Source organism: Ostrea edulis, chromosome 9, assembly GCF_947568905.1.
Source record: "Ostrea edulis chromosome 9, xbOstEdul1.1, whole genome shotgun sequence".
NCBI lineage: Eukaryota > Metazoa > Mollusca > Bivalvia > Ostreida > Ostreidae > Ostrea > Ostrea edulis.
Genome location: NC_079172.1, coordinates 8,484,790 through 8,504,266, shown reverse-complemented (window position 1 = coordinate 8,504,266; position 19,477 = coordinate 8,484,790). Strand labels below are relative to the sequence as shown.

General features: G+C 34.4%; 2 long non-coding RNA genes across 2 annotated transcripts; both read right to left on the bottom strand.

Moving 5' to 3' along the window:
• Positions 1 to 954: 954 nt before the first annotated feature.
• LOC130050029 (uncharacterized) lies at positions 955 to 4,293 on the bottom strand. Its single transcript, XR_008798409.1, has 3 exons — positions 4,205 to 4,293; positions 3,022 to 3,135; positions 955 to 1,096 (listed from the first exon to the last, which is right to left on the bottom strand). It is a non-coding gene; the product is annotated as an uncharacterized LOC130050029 (long non-coding RNA).
• Positions 4,294 to 14,910: 10,617 nt separating this feature from the next.
• On the bottom strand, positions 14,911 to 18,240 carry LOC130050028 (uncharacterized). The gene is made up of 3 exons (XR_008798408.1): positions 18,155 to 18,240; positions 16,978 to 17,091; positions 14,911 to 15,052 (listed from the first exon to the last, which is right to left on the bottom strand). It is a non-coding gene; the product is annotated as an uncharacterized LOC130050028 (long non-coding RNA).
• Positions 18,241 to 19,477: the final 1,237 nt, after the last annotated feature.

Here is a 19,477-nt window from a genome sequence, read left to right as displayed (position 1 = left end):
ACATATAAACACCATATACAGGTGATAATTTAATATTGCTACATAAATGTGGGAAGTTGACGATGGAGAAGCTGAAATCATCCCGTTTGTCATACAGTTGAGTTGTTAGTTTGCCGTTAATGTCTCCTTTCAAGAAAATATCTAAGTATGAAGCAGAAGTGGACGACTCTGTGGTGTCCTTTATTTCGAGCTCACAGGGATATATCAAATCGACATATGAATGAAAGCTATCATTGTTAAGAGACAAAACGTCATCGATATATCTAAAAGTCGAATTGAAGGTCACAGCGAGAGATTTTTTTCTTCTCACGTAGAAGTTTTTTAATAAATTCTGCTTCATATGAATATAAAAACAGGTCAGCTAACAAAGGAGCAGAATTCGTGCCCATGGGAATTCCAATAGACTGAATAAATCTTTATATCTCGCTCATTATCATGCAATAAATGTATATAATTCCTCTATCTATCCATTATTTTGTTTGATTTTCAGGGCCATAATATGAATGACATCACTATGTCGTATATGGAATGGATGATAAATGCACATATACAATAAAGACCGTCATATGCTGGCATCACAGTTGGGGAATCGCTCTGTTAAGAAGAACAAGAAAACATCTATCATTTGAATATTTTGGGGGAGTGCATTCTTTTGTAATCTTTACGATTGTATGTTATGTAATCATACCGGTAAATTTATTTATTTTGTAATGACAAGAGCAATATTTGAGAGAGTGTTTACTAATAGATTAATCCTAGCATGAAAAAACATTCACAGACGAACGCAATCTCTCACTAAGTAGTCTCGGTTGTAACAATCATGATACATGAAGATTGACCAAGTCAATGAGTCAATAAAAGGTAAAGATTAAGATTTTATTGATACTATTAATCTTGTTATACCTGTTGTCGGATTATGATACAGTAATAATGTGTCTAAATTCAAATAATGGAGAGGTTTTACACAAGACTTTATTTTAAGGCAGGAAAACTACTCAAATCACACATATAACGTTAAATCAAGAAAAGCTGTTTGTTCCATCGTCATTTCCCGAGTATCTGGCGCAATTGTCTCAGTCTTAACCAGGAGGATACACTGAATAAAGAAAAACAAAATAACTGAATACGTTTGATCAAAGCTGCAATAATCAAAGGTGAAGATAACGAACAGTGATCGATCTCATAACTCCTATAAACAATACAAAATAGAGAATTGGTCAAATAAGGACCCCTAAATATGCCAGAGGTGGGATCAGGTGCTTAGGAAGAGGTCAACCATTCGTTAAAATCTCTGTAATAGTGCAAATGCGGAAGTTATTTACCCCCGCAACATCTGTGATCATTCTAAACATTTGCTGACTTTCTTTACGTAAATAAAAGGACATTGTATGTTTCTTAGTCAATATATAAAGTAACAACCTGCAACGTACGATTTGTGAGGCGATATTCGACCATTTTCAACAACTTCGATATATTCTAATTTCTCGATTTATATTTTTGCGCAATGTTTGGGATATTGAAGTTTCAACTTCCGATTGTCAAGTTATTTGCATATGGCATATAAGGTAGTATTTACATCAATGCACGAGTGCAGAGGAGTAAGTTATTTCGTCGATATTGAAAAAGTTTAAATCTAATATCAATTTGAAAAACGAACAGCAGAGAGAAAACTCTTTCTGCAATCATATTGTTGGGTACTATTTCCTTGCACTAAATTGACTCCTGTGACCTAGATTGTTCTGGAGATCTGATGTATATATTGCATTGACACATGACTGTGACTTAGATTGTTCTAGATCTCATGTTACTTTTAGTAGAAAGATGACGTAATGGTCGCATCATTGTCTTTCAAGATTGTACTGGAAAATTCAATGTTATTATAAATAAACTGAAATGCTTATGATAAATAGAATTGCCACGATGGTCTAGAGGTTAGAGAGTTCGCCTTACATGCGGAAGCCCGAGGTTCAAATCCGGTCACAACAAACCTAAGTCGTTAGAATAGGTAGTGACAGTTGAATCGCCAAACGCTCGGTATCAGATGTGAATGTCACGAGTCCTCGGTGAAGACCTTAAAAACGAATGTCCCGTGTCACAGTAAGTGTGGTACGCTAAAGAACCCTCATTCCTCAATGGATGTAAGCGTCGAGCAAATGCCTAACTTTGAAGCCCCTCACCGGGCTTGGTAACGTCTCCATCTGAATGAAAATTCTCAAGATAGACATTAAACAAGATACAATCAATCAATATGATAAATAGAAGTTCTGGTTAGATACTCTGTATGCATTTAGATTTTTATGTGTAATGGAAACTACGGTTTTTGAATTACTTTTTTGTGTATGTAGATTCTGTTCAGATTTATTGTTTAACTACCGTAAGTTAGAATTTTCGTTTTGTTACAATTTTCTATCAATTAATAATTGTAAATACATATTGTCCATTGTTTGATTGCCTTTTATTAGTAAATTCTGCTGCGCTATGTTAAGGTATTTTCCGACCCACAATAAAGGTTTGTTCCTCTCTTTGTTAGGATGGCTCGAGTGACTACATTTTGCGTGTTGATTTTCAATGTTTAGGTTTTTCAGTATATCCACCTACGAGATCTTGCGATAACTATCATGGCGGAGTAGAGGAATACATTATATCTGAAGAAAAACAGCTTTATTAGACATGCCCGAGCACAAAGCTGGTACTCCTTTTGTTGTAAACAACATTTGGGACTATTACATATGTACACCGAACTTATTATCGGTTATTGCTAAAATTATTTTGCACCATTATGGAGATCCCTAAAATATTGGGGCTAATTTTATCACTGATTAAATAATCAAATGGTACCATCATTGTTAAAGAAATTTAAAAAAACGGGATAATCTGTATATATTAACCACAACATCGAATAAGCTTGTTTGGAAAAGGTCAGTGGAGTCTCCTAGTATGTTGATATTTATAACTATAATTACAATAATTTATAGGTATCACTTTTATCATCATTTACAGTGTACATTCTGAAATACTTACTTATTTCGCAGCAACCCCATTGGCCGTATTTGTAATCACACTCATATCCATCGCAACAAGGTTTCGAGTCATGACATGTTTTAAGTGCATAATGGCACCCACCACTTGGAATACCTAAAACCATGAACGAAATTAACTAACATTTTATTTCCTATATAAGCAATGTATCCACTTTATTACTTTCATTTCAAAGATACCATAAAAAAGCACACAGAGTCTGGTTTGGTTTAGGGGACAAAAACTTAATTCATTGATAGTATGATAAAAAGTTATAAAGACTCCGAAAGTTTTCGCAAAAGTATTCGACAGTAATCGTTTTGAAAACAGTTATTCTTGTAATTCAACTTGTTATAAACCTCGGACAAATTGATGATAGGATTTAGTGATCAATCTAGTAAACAACATGCGTGTGCAACATTCTTAAGTGGTACATCCGTCACAGAGTATATACAATCTAGTTGATTTAGACCATAATACGTGGGTCAACTCATGTTAGAGAATATTTTGTCAGATAGATGCTCTTCTTCCCCCAAGAAAATAAATAAAAGTAGAAATGTTTAGTGGTTTGGTTTGCGATATAAAGAATTAAATTATAAAGTATAATGTAACATGGCTGTCTAGGGTAATCCCGTACATGATTACATCCAGGTCCAGAAAGGTTAACGAGTTCTCAGTGTTTAGAAATAATTATATTGTTTTGTAATTGAACATGTATGAAATAACATAATTTAGATATTGAGAATTATCATGATATATCAAAGGGAGTGCGGTATGTACCGTTATAGCCCCTGTGCCCGAAATCAATTGCTTAATATACAAATTGGCCAATATATATAATATAATATAGTATATATATATATATATATATATATATATATATATATATATAACACATTTCCCGGTCGGAATCTATAGATCCGGACAGGGTAACCAGGGCGGGCGCAACCCGGTCGGGATATAAACAAATGGGCAATAACTCAATAATACAATTAAGGAAATGCATAAAGAGGGTAAAATAGACTATAAATAAAGACATATAATTAAGTGAACAATATGCAAAAACATCACAATAATAACGCAGGAATTGAAATTTGACATTGTTTGAATAATTAAAAAGATAAATCAAAACTCAGAGGTGAAAAAAAAAACTTGGAGGAAAGAAGATGAGTTATAATTATCTTACCGAATGACAGGGCAACCAAACAGACGAGGAGAGTGAGAACTAGTAGTTTTCCCATTTTGATTCTAGACGATGCAGGTAACATCTGATCGACTGAATGTCTTTATATACAATCTGAGTCACTACATCCACCAATCAATGCGATTGAAATGGTATTTACTTGTCTGACATTTATTCATTGTCAATAAAACAAGATACATTAAATATCCCAGAAAAATGATCAACAATTAAGTTACCTAATCAGTATCCGTTATTAAGTTAGTTTTGAAGATATTTTTCATTCCTTTATTCATATTTGTTGTCATTATTTTCGTATTATTCAAATGAGGGAATAAAATGACATTTTAGTACGCCATTGATTGCACTGAAGATTTATTTCCACATAATTCAATTGCAATTTCTTACACCCAATTGTAACGTTAAATATTACAACTATAAAAATCAAAATGTAATTCAACTACATAAACCACATGTTTTATAACGACAAAAATGTACCATCCACATATGATGGATATCGTCTATCCTTAATATACAAATTACTCTAAAGCTCACGTGAACTTTCCTAATAAAATTTTGTTTGTTGTATGTCTGTAAAAATGTTCAAAATTTCGATTTCTTCAGAAGAACACTGTGCTCTTTTCAGTTGAAAGTCTAAATTTCTTTCCAAAGGAATAGGGTTGAAAAAACGCTGAAATGCAGTTGGGTACTAGAACCCGTCTGAAGATTGATGAATTGATTGCATATTGTTTAACTGGAGCATTTTTCACTCACTTCTGAAGATGTACTAAAACAGAATAGTCATGTTTTTGTATAGGCTGTATCTACACTGCAAGAAAGATTGGGGTTTGTTAGAACCATAATAGTCATCGACTGTGACAATATGTTTTATAGGCTATACGCGGGTATGTTAAGGTACGTCATGCTTCATTTTTGCACGTATACTGCATGATTTTTAAAATCTGTCTTACACAGAGAGGAGCTTCTAACTCTTAAAAGCTATTTTGGTTGTTTACATGAGAACATTTTGTATCATAACAACATGACAAACATGTGCTTCAATATGGCGTCTTTCCATGACTTTTATAAATAGATCATGGATGTACCTTAATAGAAAATGTAAAAGTAGCACACTACCCCAAGATTTAAAATGTAAAAGTAGCACACTACCCCAAGATTTAAATATTGGTCTAACTGGCGATAATGACGGTAAACCACTCATAGTATATCAGAATTACTGATAGAATCCTACCACTTTCAATAAGAAATAATTATTGAACATTTAAACACGAAACCATCTAGCCCATGTTTTAAATTTTGCACTGATGCTATGCAGTTTTATTAATTGTCAATCAAACAAGATACATTAAATATCCCACCAAATGAATAACAATTAAGTTACCTAATCAGTATTCCTTATTAAGTTAGTTTTGAAGATAGTTTTCATTCCTTTATTTATATTTGCTGTCATTACTTTCGAATTCTTCAAATGTGGGAATAAAATGACATTTTACTACGCCATTGATTCTTCTGAAGATATAGTTCCATATGATTCAATTGCAATTTCCCATACCCCATTGTAACATTGAATATTACAACTATAAACAACAAAATGTAATTCAACTACATAAACCACATGTTTTATAACGACAAAAATGTATCATCCACATTCGGTGGATATCGTCTATCCTTAATATACAAATTACTCTAAAGCTCACGTGAACTTTCCTAATACAATTTCGTTTCTTGTATGTCTGAAAAGTTTCAAAATTTCCATTTCTTTAAAAGAACACTGTGCTAAATTCAAGGAATCTTTTCAGCTGAAAGTCTAAATTTCTTCACAAAATAAATAGGATTGAAAACTCGTTGAAATGCAGTCGGGTACTAAAACGCATCTGAAGATTGATGAATTGATTGCATATTGTTTAACTGAAGCATTTTTCACTCACTTCTGAAGATGTACTAAAACAGAATAGTCATGTTTTTGTATAGGTTGTATGTACACTGTAAGGAAGATTTGGGTTTGTTAGAACCATTATAGTCATCGAATGTGTCAACATGTTTTATAGGCTATATGTACACTTTAAGGAAGATTAAAGTTCGTTCGAACCATAACCCATGGTACTTAAGAATGAATAGAACGGGTGTAAATTGATACGAAAGTTTCTATGCACAGAAATAATTGTCCCCTTAATATATACTGTTTTCCTTAATCTTAGGTAGATATCTTTTTATATTAATGGGTTAACTCAATTGGAAATTTTGATCTTTGTGTCAATGGACGAAAACATGTATCAGATAATAAAACCAGCCGATTTGATAAGAGGTCCAAGTGTTATGAGCTTAGGTTGGGCTTAAAAAAAGCTAAGGGGTCAAATACACAGAGGTGGGATTCGTTGAATGATTCAATTAATACAATGAAACTGTTTTGTTGGAAGCAGTTCCTTAGTGTTTGGTGGCAGACAACATAATGAGGCCTTTTCTGAATTGCCTTAAATGCATCACTTACCGCCCTCAACAAGGACGATATTTTCATTGTGGTTAGTCTTCCATTCTAATAGTTTATGACTTGCAAAATGTTAGATTTTAAAAACAAGTTGGAGAGGTAGTCCTTGCTGGGGGAATCAATTGCACAGGCGTGCAATTGCAAAATGCTGACTTTAATCGATACTGTTGAAACCCCTATACCATCAATTTCTTTGTCAGTAGTTTGAATCGCTTTAAAAACTTACTATACGCAGAACAAGATCTTGAGTATCGAATCAGTTAAGAGATATAAACACCATATGCAAGTGATAATGCGATATTGCTACATAAATATGGGAAGTTTACGATGGAGAAGCTGAAATCATCCCGTTTGTCATACAATGGCGTTGTCAGTTTGCCGTTAATGTCTAGTTTCAATAAAATATCTAAATAGGAATCGGAAGTGGACGACTGGATCCAATGTGTCTTTGTTTGTAAGGGTTTTTGTGTAGTTTTGGAATCTAGTATTGGTATGGTATCTCATATTCATTGTACCCATTGACTGGGATATTAAATGTGTCTAAAACTCAAACAAGGTTTTGAAGAAAGGGCAGTTGGAGTATAAGTGCATTTACCAAAAGTGGAATTAATGTCAAGTTCGTTTAAAATACAGCTGTAATAATGAGCCTTTGTCAGCTGGAACCAAAACATATTCCTCATACTGATGATGAATTGAATTTCAATTTCAATGTTCCGGTCTTTTTAGGTCGCTATGCATTTTGATAAGGATTTGATGTAAATTATATGAAAAAGAAAATAAGGTGAATTAAATATCAACAGTCCAACACATTTATTGAATCATTATTTTTGTATAATCATGTAGGCTATCATAAATCTTAATATAGGAAATAAGATGACAGATATTTTTTGTGAAAATTCCCTTGGCCTTCAATGTGACACTACAGGGAATGAATTAATTTTGACTCCACTTTTTTTGGCACGCTGTTTATGGCTATAATAGCTCTAAAACTTCATTGTTATTTCGGATTTCAAGCATTTCGGTTGAGCATCACTGAAGAGACTTTATTTGTCGAAATGTGCATCTGGTGCATCAAAATTGGTACCGTATAAGTTTTACATATATAACCTATCTATTGATGGGTAATTCCAAAAGCCTTTGGACAGTGACAGGTAAACTGAAAACAACAGAAACAAACGGTAGTTAATTTAATTTTACAACAATGGCCCCCTATTGCCAACATCTGAGGAAGTCATAAAATTGATAGTTTATGGCTATTGGTTATAGTTTCTTGTCTGTCTGATAAAGAGTTTTATACTTTTTTAATTCGTTAATAACACAGGCAGAAACATGAAAATCAAGAATATCGCATTCCAGTAAATTCAAAAACTGACCAAATGCAGAATAAGTTATTGCGTATCGAATCTTGAAAATACCGACGTATATTTAATTGCCGTTATAAAATTTTGAATTTCATTTCAAAATTAAGGATTATCTCCCTCATGCATAGCTCTTATCCTTAGACGAATTTGACTCCTCTTTTTTGGCACACTGTTTTTTGCCCTATAATAGCTATAAAACTTCATTATTATTTCGGATTTCAAACATTTTGGTTGAGCATCACTGAAGAGACATTATTTGTCGAAATGCGCATCTTGTGCATCAAAATTGGTACCGTTTAAGTTTTACATTATGACCCCTGGGTCAAGGCCTCTGCTGGTGGACTGTTAGTCCCCGAGGGTCTCTACAGTCCAGTAGCTAAGTACTTCGTTACTAGCTTGAAAATACGGATATATATTTAATTGCTGTTATAAAATTTAGAAATTCATTTCAAAATTAAGGAATTTCTTCCTCACGCATAGCTCTTATCCTTAGACGAATTTGACTTTTTTGGCACACTGTTTTTGCCCTATAATAGCTATAAAATTTCATTGTTATTTCGGATTTCAAACATTTTGGTTGAGCATCACTGAAGAGACATTATTTGTCGAAATGCGCATCTGGTGCATCAAAATTGGTACCGATTAAGTTTTACATTAAGAGATATAAACACAGGTGATAATGGAATATTGCTATATAAATTTGGGAAGTTGACTATGGAGAAGCTGAAATCATTCCGTTTGTCATACAGTTGAGTTGTCAGTTTGCTGTTTATGTTTACTTTCATTAAAACTATCTAAGTATGAAACAGAAGTGGACGACCAGATGGTATCTTTTATTTCGAGCTCACAGGGATATACCGAATCGACATATGAATGAAATTATCATTGTCAATAGACAGAACGTCGACGATATATCTAAATGTCGAATTAAAGGTCACAGCAACATATTTTTTTCTTCTCACGTAGAGGTCTTGAATAAATCCTGCTTTATATCAATATAAAAACAGGCCAGGTAACAAAGGAGCACAATTCGTGCCCGTGGGAATTCCAACAGACCTTTAGAAGACCTGATGACCGAAGACCAAGAAGATATTGTCATTGTTATATATAATGAACTCTAGCATATTTTTTTTATTACAACTTCAGAGTACTTGTGCATGGAATCAGGGTAGTGTTTAACAAAGTATTTTTAGGTGACTAATCACTAGATGTGAATATCTTCGTTTTCCATTTTTGTTGAAGAAGCAACTGTCTATGATGTGAAAAAGTCTAGTCTCTAATTTATCATGAGGAATGGTCGTGTAGAGTGAAAAGTCATAGGTTTTAATGTTATCGATTTGGGAGGCGTTTTGCGATTTCAAGTTTACTAAAAGTTCTTTAGGATTTTTTAAGAATCTACATTTGACTTACACCATTTCTGGCATATGTAGTCGCACAGTAAGTTTGAAGTTTCTCCATCACAGCTGTTAATATTTTCGTGAGGAGCAAAGGTATGAGCTTGGTAGAGAACTTACTGGATTTAGCAATGTATCTTTCTCTGTAAGGGATTTTATGTAGTTTAGGAATTCATTATAGGTATGGTAACTCACATTCATTCCACCCATTGACTGGGGTATTAATGGTGTAGAAAAGTGAAACGTGATTTAGAAAAAAATCGATTACCAAAAGTGGAATTAATGCCAAGTTTGTTTAAAATACAGCTGTACTAATGAGCCTTAGAAACGAAGACAATGTTGTTACAAGCTTTGTCAACTGGAACCAAAATATATTCCTCATACTGATGATAAATTGAATTTCAAAATCAATGTTTCGGTCTTATTAGGTCATTATGTATTTTGATAAGGATTTGATGTAAATTATATGAAGAAGAAACAATTAAAGTGAATTAAACATTAACAGTCCAATACATTTATTGAAGTATTGTTGTTGCATATTCCTGTAGGCTAGAATAGATCATAGATCATAATATAGGAAATAAGATGACAGATATATAACCTATCTATCATTAGGTAATTTTAAAAACCTTTGGATAGTGACAGGTAAACTGAAAACAACAGAAACAAACGGCAGTTAAATTCAATTTTACAACAATGGCCCTCTACTGCCAACATAGGAGGAAGTCATAAAAGAGCTAATCTATGGCTAATAGTAATTTTTCTTGTTTTTCTGGTAAAGAGTTTTATTCATTTTGAATTCCTTAATGACACAGACAAAAACACTAAAAGTCAAGAATCTCGCATTCCAGTGTGTTTTAACTTCTATATTCACAAATCACATTTAATTCCCTGGGTCATAATCTTACAGTAGAACGTAAATTTGAAAAACATATTAGTATTTCACTGCCGCAGTAGTCTAGAGGTAGAGGGCTTGCCCCGGAAGCGGAAGGTCGGGTTTGTAACAGATAGTGACAGTTCCATCGCCAAACGCTCGGAATCAGGTGTGAATGTCACGGGTCCTCGGAGATGACCTTTAAAATGGATGTCCCGTGTCACAGTAGGTGTGGTATGCTAAAGAACCTTCGTTGCTTAATGGCCGTAAATTCCGAGCATAGGCCTAAATTTGAAGTACTTCACCGGTATTGGTGACGTCTCCATATGAGTGACATAATCTAAAATGGGGCGTTAAACAAGATACAATCTATCAATTAATCAATCATACTTGTATTTCTATGCTTTATATGAATTTCACTTGATTAAGAAACAAGTTCAGAAAGGTGAAAATAACGAACAGTGATCAATCTCATAACTCCTATAAGCAATACAAAATAGATAGTTGGCCAAACACGGACCCCTGAACAGACCAGATATGGGATCAGGTGCCTAGGAGGAGTAAGCACCCCCTGTTGACCGGTCACACCCGCCGTGAGCCATATATCCTGATCAGGTAAACTTAGTTATCCGCAGTCAAAATCAGTGTGCCAAGAACGGCTTAACATTCGGTATGAAACACGTCAGACAGCATTTGACCCAATGCATGGTTGTACTAGCGAACTAGATCGTTATAACGACCATAAAATTTGCGAAATGCTGATCTTCTCCTTCCACTGTTGAAACTCCTGTACCATCAACTTGTTTGTCAGTAGCTTACCTCGAGTTAAAACTAGACTATACGCAGAATAAGCTCTCGCATATCGAATCAGTTGAAATATATAAACACCATATGCAGGTGATAATGGAATATTGCTACACAAATATGGGAAGCTGACGATGGAGAAGCTGAAATCATCCCGTTTGTCATACAGTTGAATTGTCAGTTTGCCGTTAATGTCTACTTTCAATAAAATATCTAAGTATGAAGCAGAAGTGGATGACTCTGTGGTGTCCTTTATTTCAAGCTCACAGGGATATATCAAATCGACATATGGTTAAAAGCTATCTTTGTTAACACCCCCAAATTGGTAGCCGTCTGTCAATCAAACATTTAACAATAGATCTCAGGTGGAGTGACATCTACAGAAACTGTGGTCTAGAGCTACCCGAGAGAAGTGTTTTGATAACAATAACAGCCAGTACCTACAGGCATTATCTGGATGTTGAGGAAGCCCTATATTCTAAAGTTTTGATAGCATTGACCTGTCCACAACTGCTCTTTTCTGGTAATTCAATTGTTTTTAAAAAGACCCCTGAACAATGCAATTTTGATATAATTGTAATGCCCCCTCTCTATATACATATATTATAAATTACACAATCAGAAATCAAACAACCATTTGCCCATTAATGTCTAAAACTTGTAACTTATTGCAATAATCTATATTATCAAATTATTTATTGAGCCAATGACTGAGGGCAAAACATAAAAAGAGGGGTGCTCTAGACTGTTTGTCGTCTAGCCATAGGGATACAACCATTATACAAACAATCTGACCACAGAAACACTGCAGACGGTTCTGAGACCCTTCCTGTGTACATCAAAAGTATACACGACACCCTGGTCTCTTGGTCAGGTAAATTCCAGGTAAAAAACAATGACCATATTTGAGCTAAACCCACATCCAGTGATCCGTGAAGAGACCGTACGGTATGCTATGTGAGTCTTAAAATTCCATCGGACAAACTTTGGTCCAGTATGAATACAGTCAGATTACAAATTCAGTGTATGAGGAACAGTTGTTTAATTGATAGTGGGAGAGGGCGCGAACTCTACCAAGTTGTGCATGGAAACAAATCTGTTTTGTAATATTATTTGTAGAATAGCTTCATGAAAGGTGAAGATAATGAACAGTCATCAATCTCAAATCCTGTAAGCAATACAAAATAGAGAGTTGAGCAAACATGTCATCTCAATATTTTCCCTTTAATGTACTTTCTACTTTGACCATTATGAGCCAAATAAACACGATGAGATACTCTCATTAAAATAAGACACTTAAGATTCAATGAATAGTAAAAACAAGAGACGTCTGACAATTTCAGTATATTGGGTCATTGACCTGTATGGGACAAGTAAACACCATGATACACTCAAATTCAACTAAAATAAATTAAAACTCAACGAATGGTTTCATGGAAAATAGGGATCACAAAACAAAAGAAGTTTGACAATACTAATTTATTATACCTCACATAAAGAATCACTAGTAAAACAGAATCTGATTGGCCGAGAAGGTCAGGTGACCGTTGTGTTTGCCCGGCAACAAAACGTTGTGCTCTACCCCTTCGGATATCTCTTATTTCCCTTTCGTTTCCAGTTAAATGAACAAAGCCGAGTGTTCCGAATGACGCAGACAACAACAAACATAAATTTAACGTCAAGACGTCAAGGTAGACGAAGTTTAGTGTGACATCACAATAAGTCCAAGTCCTTGTACATACATAGTTCGTACGGCACAAAATATGCGAGTCTTTGATACAGTTTGGTTTGGTTTATATAAAAACAAACAAGTAAATCAGCATTCAAGGAGAATGGAAATACAAAAACTAGCTATTACATCACTGTATTTTGTTGTTAGTACCTTCTAATACGTTGACGGCGCAGTGTTATTGTTAGGGCAATCTCAGCTCTTTATGATGTTTAAATGAGTGAACTCTAATTTCAAATGTGTTTTTGTAGTCTTGTTTTGATTAGGTATAATAAACAATGCATTGCATGAATGTTCGGGAGATATGAAGAGTTATTCACCCAAGAAAAACCATATTCCCCGAGTACAAGATTGGGTGAATGCAAGGTGAAGATAACGAACAGTGATCAATCTCATAACTCCTACAAGCAATACAAAATAGATAGTTGGGCAAACACGGACCCCTGGACACACCAGAGGTGGGATCAGGTGCCTAGGAGGAGTAAGCACCCCCTGTTGACCGATCACACCCGCGGTGAGCCCTATATCCTGATCAGCTAAAGGAACCCCTGGACACACCAGAGGTGGGATCAGGTGCCTAGGAGGAGTAAGCATCCCCTGTTGACCGGTCACACCCGCCGTGAGCCCTATATCCTGATCAGCTAAACGGAGTTATCCGCAGTCAAAATCAATAACAGCGATCAATCCCACAACTCATATAAGCAATACAAAATCGATAGTTGGGCAAACACGGACCCCTGGACACACCAGAGGTGGGATCAGGTGCCTAGGAGGAGTAAGCATCCCCTGTTGACCGGTCACACCCGCCGTGAGCCCCATATCCTGATCAGGTAAACGGAGTTATCCGCAGTCAAAATCAGTGTGCCAAGAACGGCTTAACATTCGGTATGAAACACGTCAGACTGCATTTGACCCAATGCAAGGTTGTATTGACGAACTAGATCGTTATAACGACCATAGAATTTACGAAATGCTGACTTCAATCGAGACTGTTGAAATCCCTGTACCATCAACTTGTTTGTCAGTAGCTTACCTCGATTTAAAAACTGACTATACCCAGAACAAGCTCTTGCATATCGAATCAGTTGAGACATATAAACACCATATACAGGTGATAATTTAATATTGCTACATAAATGTGGGAAGTTGACGATGGAGAAGCTGAAATCATCCCGTTTGTCATACAGTTGAGTTGTTAGTTTGCCGTTAATGTCTCCTTTCAAGAAAATATCTAAGTATGAAGCAGAAGTGGACGACTCTGTGGTGTCCTTTATTTCGAGCTCACAGGGATATATCAAATCGACATATGAATGAAAGCTATCATTGTTAAGAGACAAAACGTCATCGATATATCTAAAAGTCGAATTGAAGGTCACAGCGAGAGATTTTTTTCTTCTCACGTAGAAGTTTTTTAATAAATTCTGCTTCATATGAATATAAAAACAGGTCAGCTAACAAAGGAGCAGAATTCGTGCCCATGGGAATTCCAATAGACTGAATAAATCTTTATATCTCGCTCATTATCATGCAATAAATGTATATAATTCCTCTATCTATCCATTATTTTGTTTGATTTTCAGGGCCATAATATGAATGACATCACTATGTCGTATATGGAATGGATGATAAATGCACATATACAATAAAGACCGTCATATGCTGGCATCACAGTTGGGGAATTGCTCTGTTAAGAAGAACAAGAAAACATCTATCATTTGAATATTTTGGGGGAGTGCATTCTTTTGTAATCTTTACGATTGTATGTTATGTAATCATACCGGTAAATTTATTTATTTTGTAATGACAAGAGCAATATTTGAGAGAGTGTTTACTAATAGATTAATCCTAGCATGAAAAAACATTCACAGACGAACGCAATCTCTCACTAAGTAGTCTCGGTTGTAACAATCATGATACATGAAGATTGACCAAGTCAATGAGTCAATAAAAGGTAAAGATTAAGATTTTATTGATACTATTAATCTTGTTATACCTGTTGTCGGATTATGATACAGTAATAATGTGTCTAAATTCAAATAATGGAGAGGTTTTACACAAGACTTTATTTTAAGGCAGGAAAACTACTCAAATCACACATATAACGTTAAATCAAGAAAAGCTGTTTGTTCCATCGTCATTTCCCGAGTATCTGGCGCAATTGTCTCAGTCTTAACCAGGAGGATACACTGAATAAAGAAAAACAAAATAACTGAATACGTTTGATCAAAGCTGCAATAATCAAAGGTGAAGATAACGAACAGTGATCGATCTCATAACTCCTATAAACAATACAAAATAGAGAATTGGTCAAATAAGGACCCCTAAATATGCCAGAGGTGGGATCAGGTGCTTAGGAAGAGGTCAACCATTCGTTAAAATCACTGTAATGGTGCAAATGCGGAAGTTATTTACCCCCGCAACATCTGTGATCATTCTAAACATTTGCTGACTTTCTTTACGTAAATAAAAGGACATTGTATGTTTCTTAGTCAATATATAAAGTAACAACCTGCAACGTACGATTTGTGAGGCGATATTCGACCATTTTCAACAACTTCGATATATTCTAATTTCTCGATTTATATTTTTGCGCAATGTTTGGGATATTGAAGTTTCAACTTCCGATTGTCAAGTTATTTGCATATGGCATATAAGGTAGTATTTACATCAATGCACGAGTGCAGAGGAGTAAGTTATTTCGTCGATATTGAAAAAGTTTAAATCTAATATCAATTTGAAAAACGAACAGCAGAGAGAAAACTCTTTCTGCAATCATATTGTTGGGTACTATTTCCTTGCACTAAATTGACTCCTGTGACCTAGATTGTTCTGGAGATCTGATGTATATATTGCATTGACACATGACTGTGACTTAGATTGTTCTAGATCTCATGTTACTTTTAGTAGAAAGATGACGTAATGGTCGCATCATTGTCTTTCAAGATTGTACTGGAAAATTCAATGTTATTATAAATAAACTGAAATGCTTATGATAAATAGAATTGCCACGATGGTCTAGAGGTTAGAGAGTTCGCCTTACATGCGGAAGCCCGAGGTTCAAATCCGGTCACAACAAACCTAAGTCGTTAGAATAGGTAGTGACAGTTGAATCGCCAAACGCTCGGTATCAGATGTGAATGTCACGAGTCCTCGGTGAAGACCTTAAAAACGAATGTCCCGTGTCACAGTAAGTGTGGTACGCTAAAGAACCCTCATTCCTCAATGGATGTAAGCGTCGAGCAAATGCCTAACTTTGAAGCCCCTCACCGGGCTTGGTAACGTCTCCATCTGAATGAAAATTCTCAAGATAGACATTAAACAAGATACAATCAATCAATATGATAAATAGAAGTTCTGGTTAGATACTCTGTATGCATTTAGATTTTTATGTGTAATGGAAACTACGGTTTTTGAATTACTTTTTTGTGTATGTAGATTCTGTTCAGATTTATTGTTTAACTACCGTAAGTTAGAATTTTCGTTTTGTTACAATTTTCTATCAATTAATAATTGTAAATACATATTGTCCATTGTTTGATTGCCTTTTATTAGTAAATTCTGCTGCGCTATGTTAAGGTATTTTCCGACCCACAATAAAGGTTTGTTCCTCTCTTTGTTAGGATGGCTCGAGTGACTACATTTTGCGTGTTGATTTTCAATGTTTAGGTTTTTCAGTATATCCACCTACGAGATCTTGCGATAACTATCATGGCGGAGTAGAGGAATACATTATATCTGAAGAAAAACAGCTTTATTAGACATGCCCGAGCACAAAGCTGGTACTCCTTTTGTTGTAAACAACATTTGGGACTATTACATATGTACACCGAACTTATTATCGGTTATTGCTAAAATTATTTTGCACCATTATGGAGATCCCTAAAATATTGGGGCTAATTTTATCACTGATTAAATAATCAAATGGTACCATCATTGTTAAAGAAATTTAAAAAAACGGGATAATCTGTATATATTAACCACAACATCGAATAAGCTTGTTTGGAAAAGGTCAGTGGAGTCTCCTAGTATGTTGATATTTATAACTATAATTACAATAATTTATAGGTATCACTTTTATCATCATTTACAGTGTACATTCTGAAATACTTACTTATTTCGCAGCAACCCCATTGGCCGTATTTGTAATCACACTCATATCCATCGCAACAAGGTTTCGAGTCATGACATGTTTTAAGTGCATAATGGCACCCACCACTTGGAATACCTAAAACCATGAACGAAATTAACTAACATTTTATTTCCTATATAAGCAATGTATCCACTTTATTACTTTCATTTCAAAGATACCATAAAAAAGCACACAGAGTCTGGTTTGGTTTAGGGGACAAAAACTTAATTCATTGATAGTATGATAAAAAGTTATAAAGACTCCGAAAGTTTTCGCAAAAGTATTCGACAGTAATCGTTTTGAAAACAGTTATTCTTGTAATTCAACTTGTTATAAACCTCGGACAAATTGATGATAGGATTTAGTGATCAATCTAGTAAACAACATGCGTGTGCAACATTCTTAAGTGGTACATCCGTCACAGAGTATATACAATCTAGTTGATTTAGACCATAATACGTGGGTCAACTCATGTTAGAGAATATTTTGTCAGATAGATGCTCTTCTTCCCCCAAGAAAATAAATAAAAGTAGAAATGTTTAGTGGTTTGGTTTGCGATATAAAGAATTAAATTATAAAGTATAATGTAACATGGCTGTCTAGGGTAATCCCGTACATGATTACATCCAGGTCCAGAAAGGTTAACGAGTTCTCAGTGTTTAGAAATAATTATATTGTTTTGTAATTGAACATGTATGAAATAACATAATTTAGATATTGAGAATTATCATGATATATCAAAGGGAGTGCGGTATGTACCGTTATAGCCCCTGTGCCCGAAATCAATTGCTTAATATACAAATTGGCCAATATATATAATATAATATAGTATATATATATATATATATATATATATATATATATAACACATTTCCCGGTCGGAATCTATAGATCCGGACAGGGTAACCAGGGCGGGCGCAACCCGGTCGGGATATAAACAAATGGGCAATAACTCAATAATACAATTAAGGAAATGCATAAAGAGGGTAAAATAGACTATAAATAAAGACATATAATTAAGTGAACAATATGCAAAAACATCACAATAATAACGCAGGAATTGAAATTTGACATTGTTTGAATAATTAAAAAGATAAATCAAAACTCAGAGGTGAAAAAAAAAACTTGGAGGAAAGAAGATGAGTTATAATTATCTTACCGAATGACAGGGCAACCAAACAGACGAGGAGAGTGAGAACTAGTAGTTTTCCCATTTTGATTCTAGACGATGCAGGTAACATCTGATCGACTGAATGTCTTTATATACAATCTGAGTCACTACATCCACCAATCAATGCGATTGAAATGTTATTTACTTGTCTGACATTTATTCATTGTCAATAAAACAAGATACATTAAATATCCCAGAAAAATGATCAACAATTAAGTTACCTAATCAGTATCCGTTATTAAGTTAGTTTTGAAGATATTTTTCATTCCTTTATTCATATTTGTTGTCATTATTTTCGTATTATTCAAATGAGGGAATAAAATGACATTTTAGTACGCCATTGATTGCACTGAAGATTTATTTCCACATAATTCAATTGCAATTTCTTACACCCAATTGTAACGTTAAATATTACAACTATAAAAATCAAAATGTAATTCAACTACATAAACCACATGTTTTATAACGACAAAAATGTACCATCCACATATGATGGATATCGTCTATCCTTAATATACAAATTACTCTAAAGCTCACGTGAACTTTCCTAATAAAATTTTGTTTGTTGTATGTCTGTAAAAATGTTCAAAATTTCGATTTCTTCAGAAGAACACTGTGCTCTTTTCAGTTGAAAGTCTAAATTTCTTTCCAAAGGAATAGGGTTGAAAAAACGCTGAAATGCAGTTGGGTACTAGAACCCGTCTGAAGATTGATGAATTGATTGCATATTGTTTAACTGGAGCATTTTTCACTCACTTCTGAAGATGTACTAAAACAGAATAGTCATGTTTTTGTATAGGCTGTATCTACACTGCAAGAAAGATTGGGGTTTGTTAGAACCATAATAGTCATCGACTGTGACAATATGTTTTATAGGCTATACGCGGGTATGTTAAGGTACGTCATGCTTCATTTTTGCACGTATACTGCATGATTTTTAAAATCTGTCTTACACAGAGAGGAGCTTCTAACTCTTAAAAGCTATTTTGGTTGTTTACATGAGAACATTTTGTATCATAACAACATGACAAACATGTGCTTCAATATGGCGTCTTTCCATGACTTTTATAAATAGATCATGGATGTACCTTAATAGAAAATGTAAAAGTAGCACACTACCCCAAGATTTAAAATGTAAAAGTAGCACACTACCCCAAGATTTAAATATTGGTCTAACTGGCGATAATGACGGTAAACCACTCATAGTATATCAGAATTACTGATAGAATCCTACCACTTTCAATAAGAAATAATTATTGAACATTTAAACACGAAACCATCTAGCCCATGTTTTAAATTTTGCACTGATGC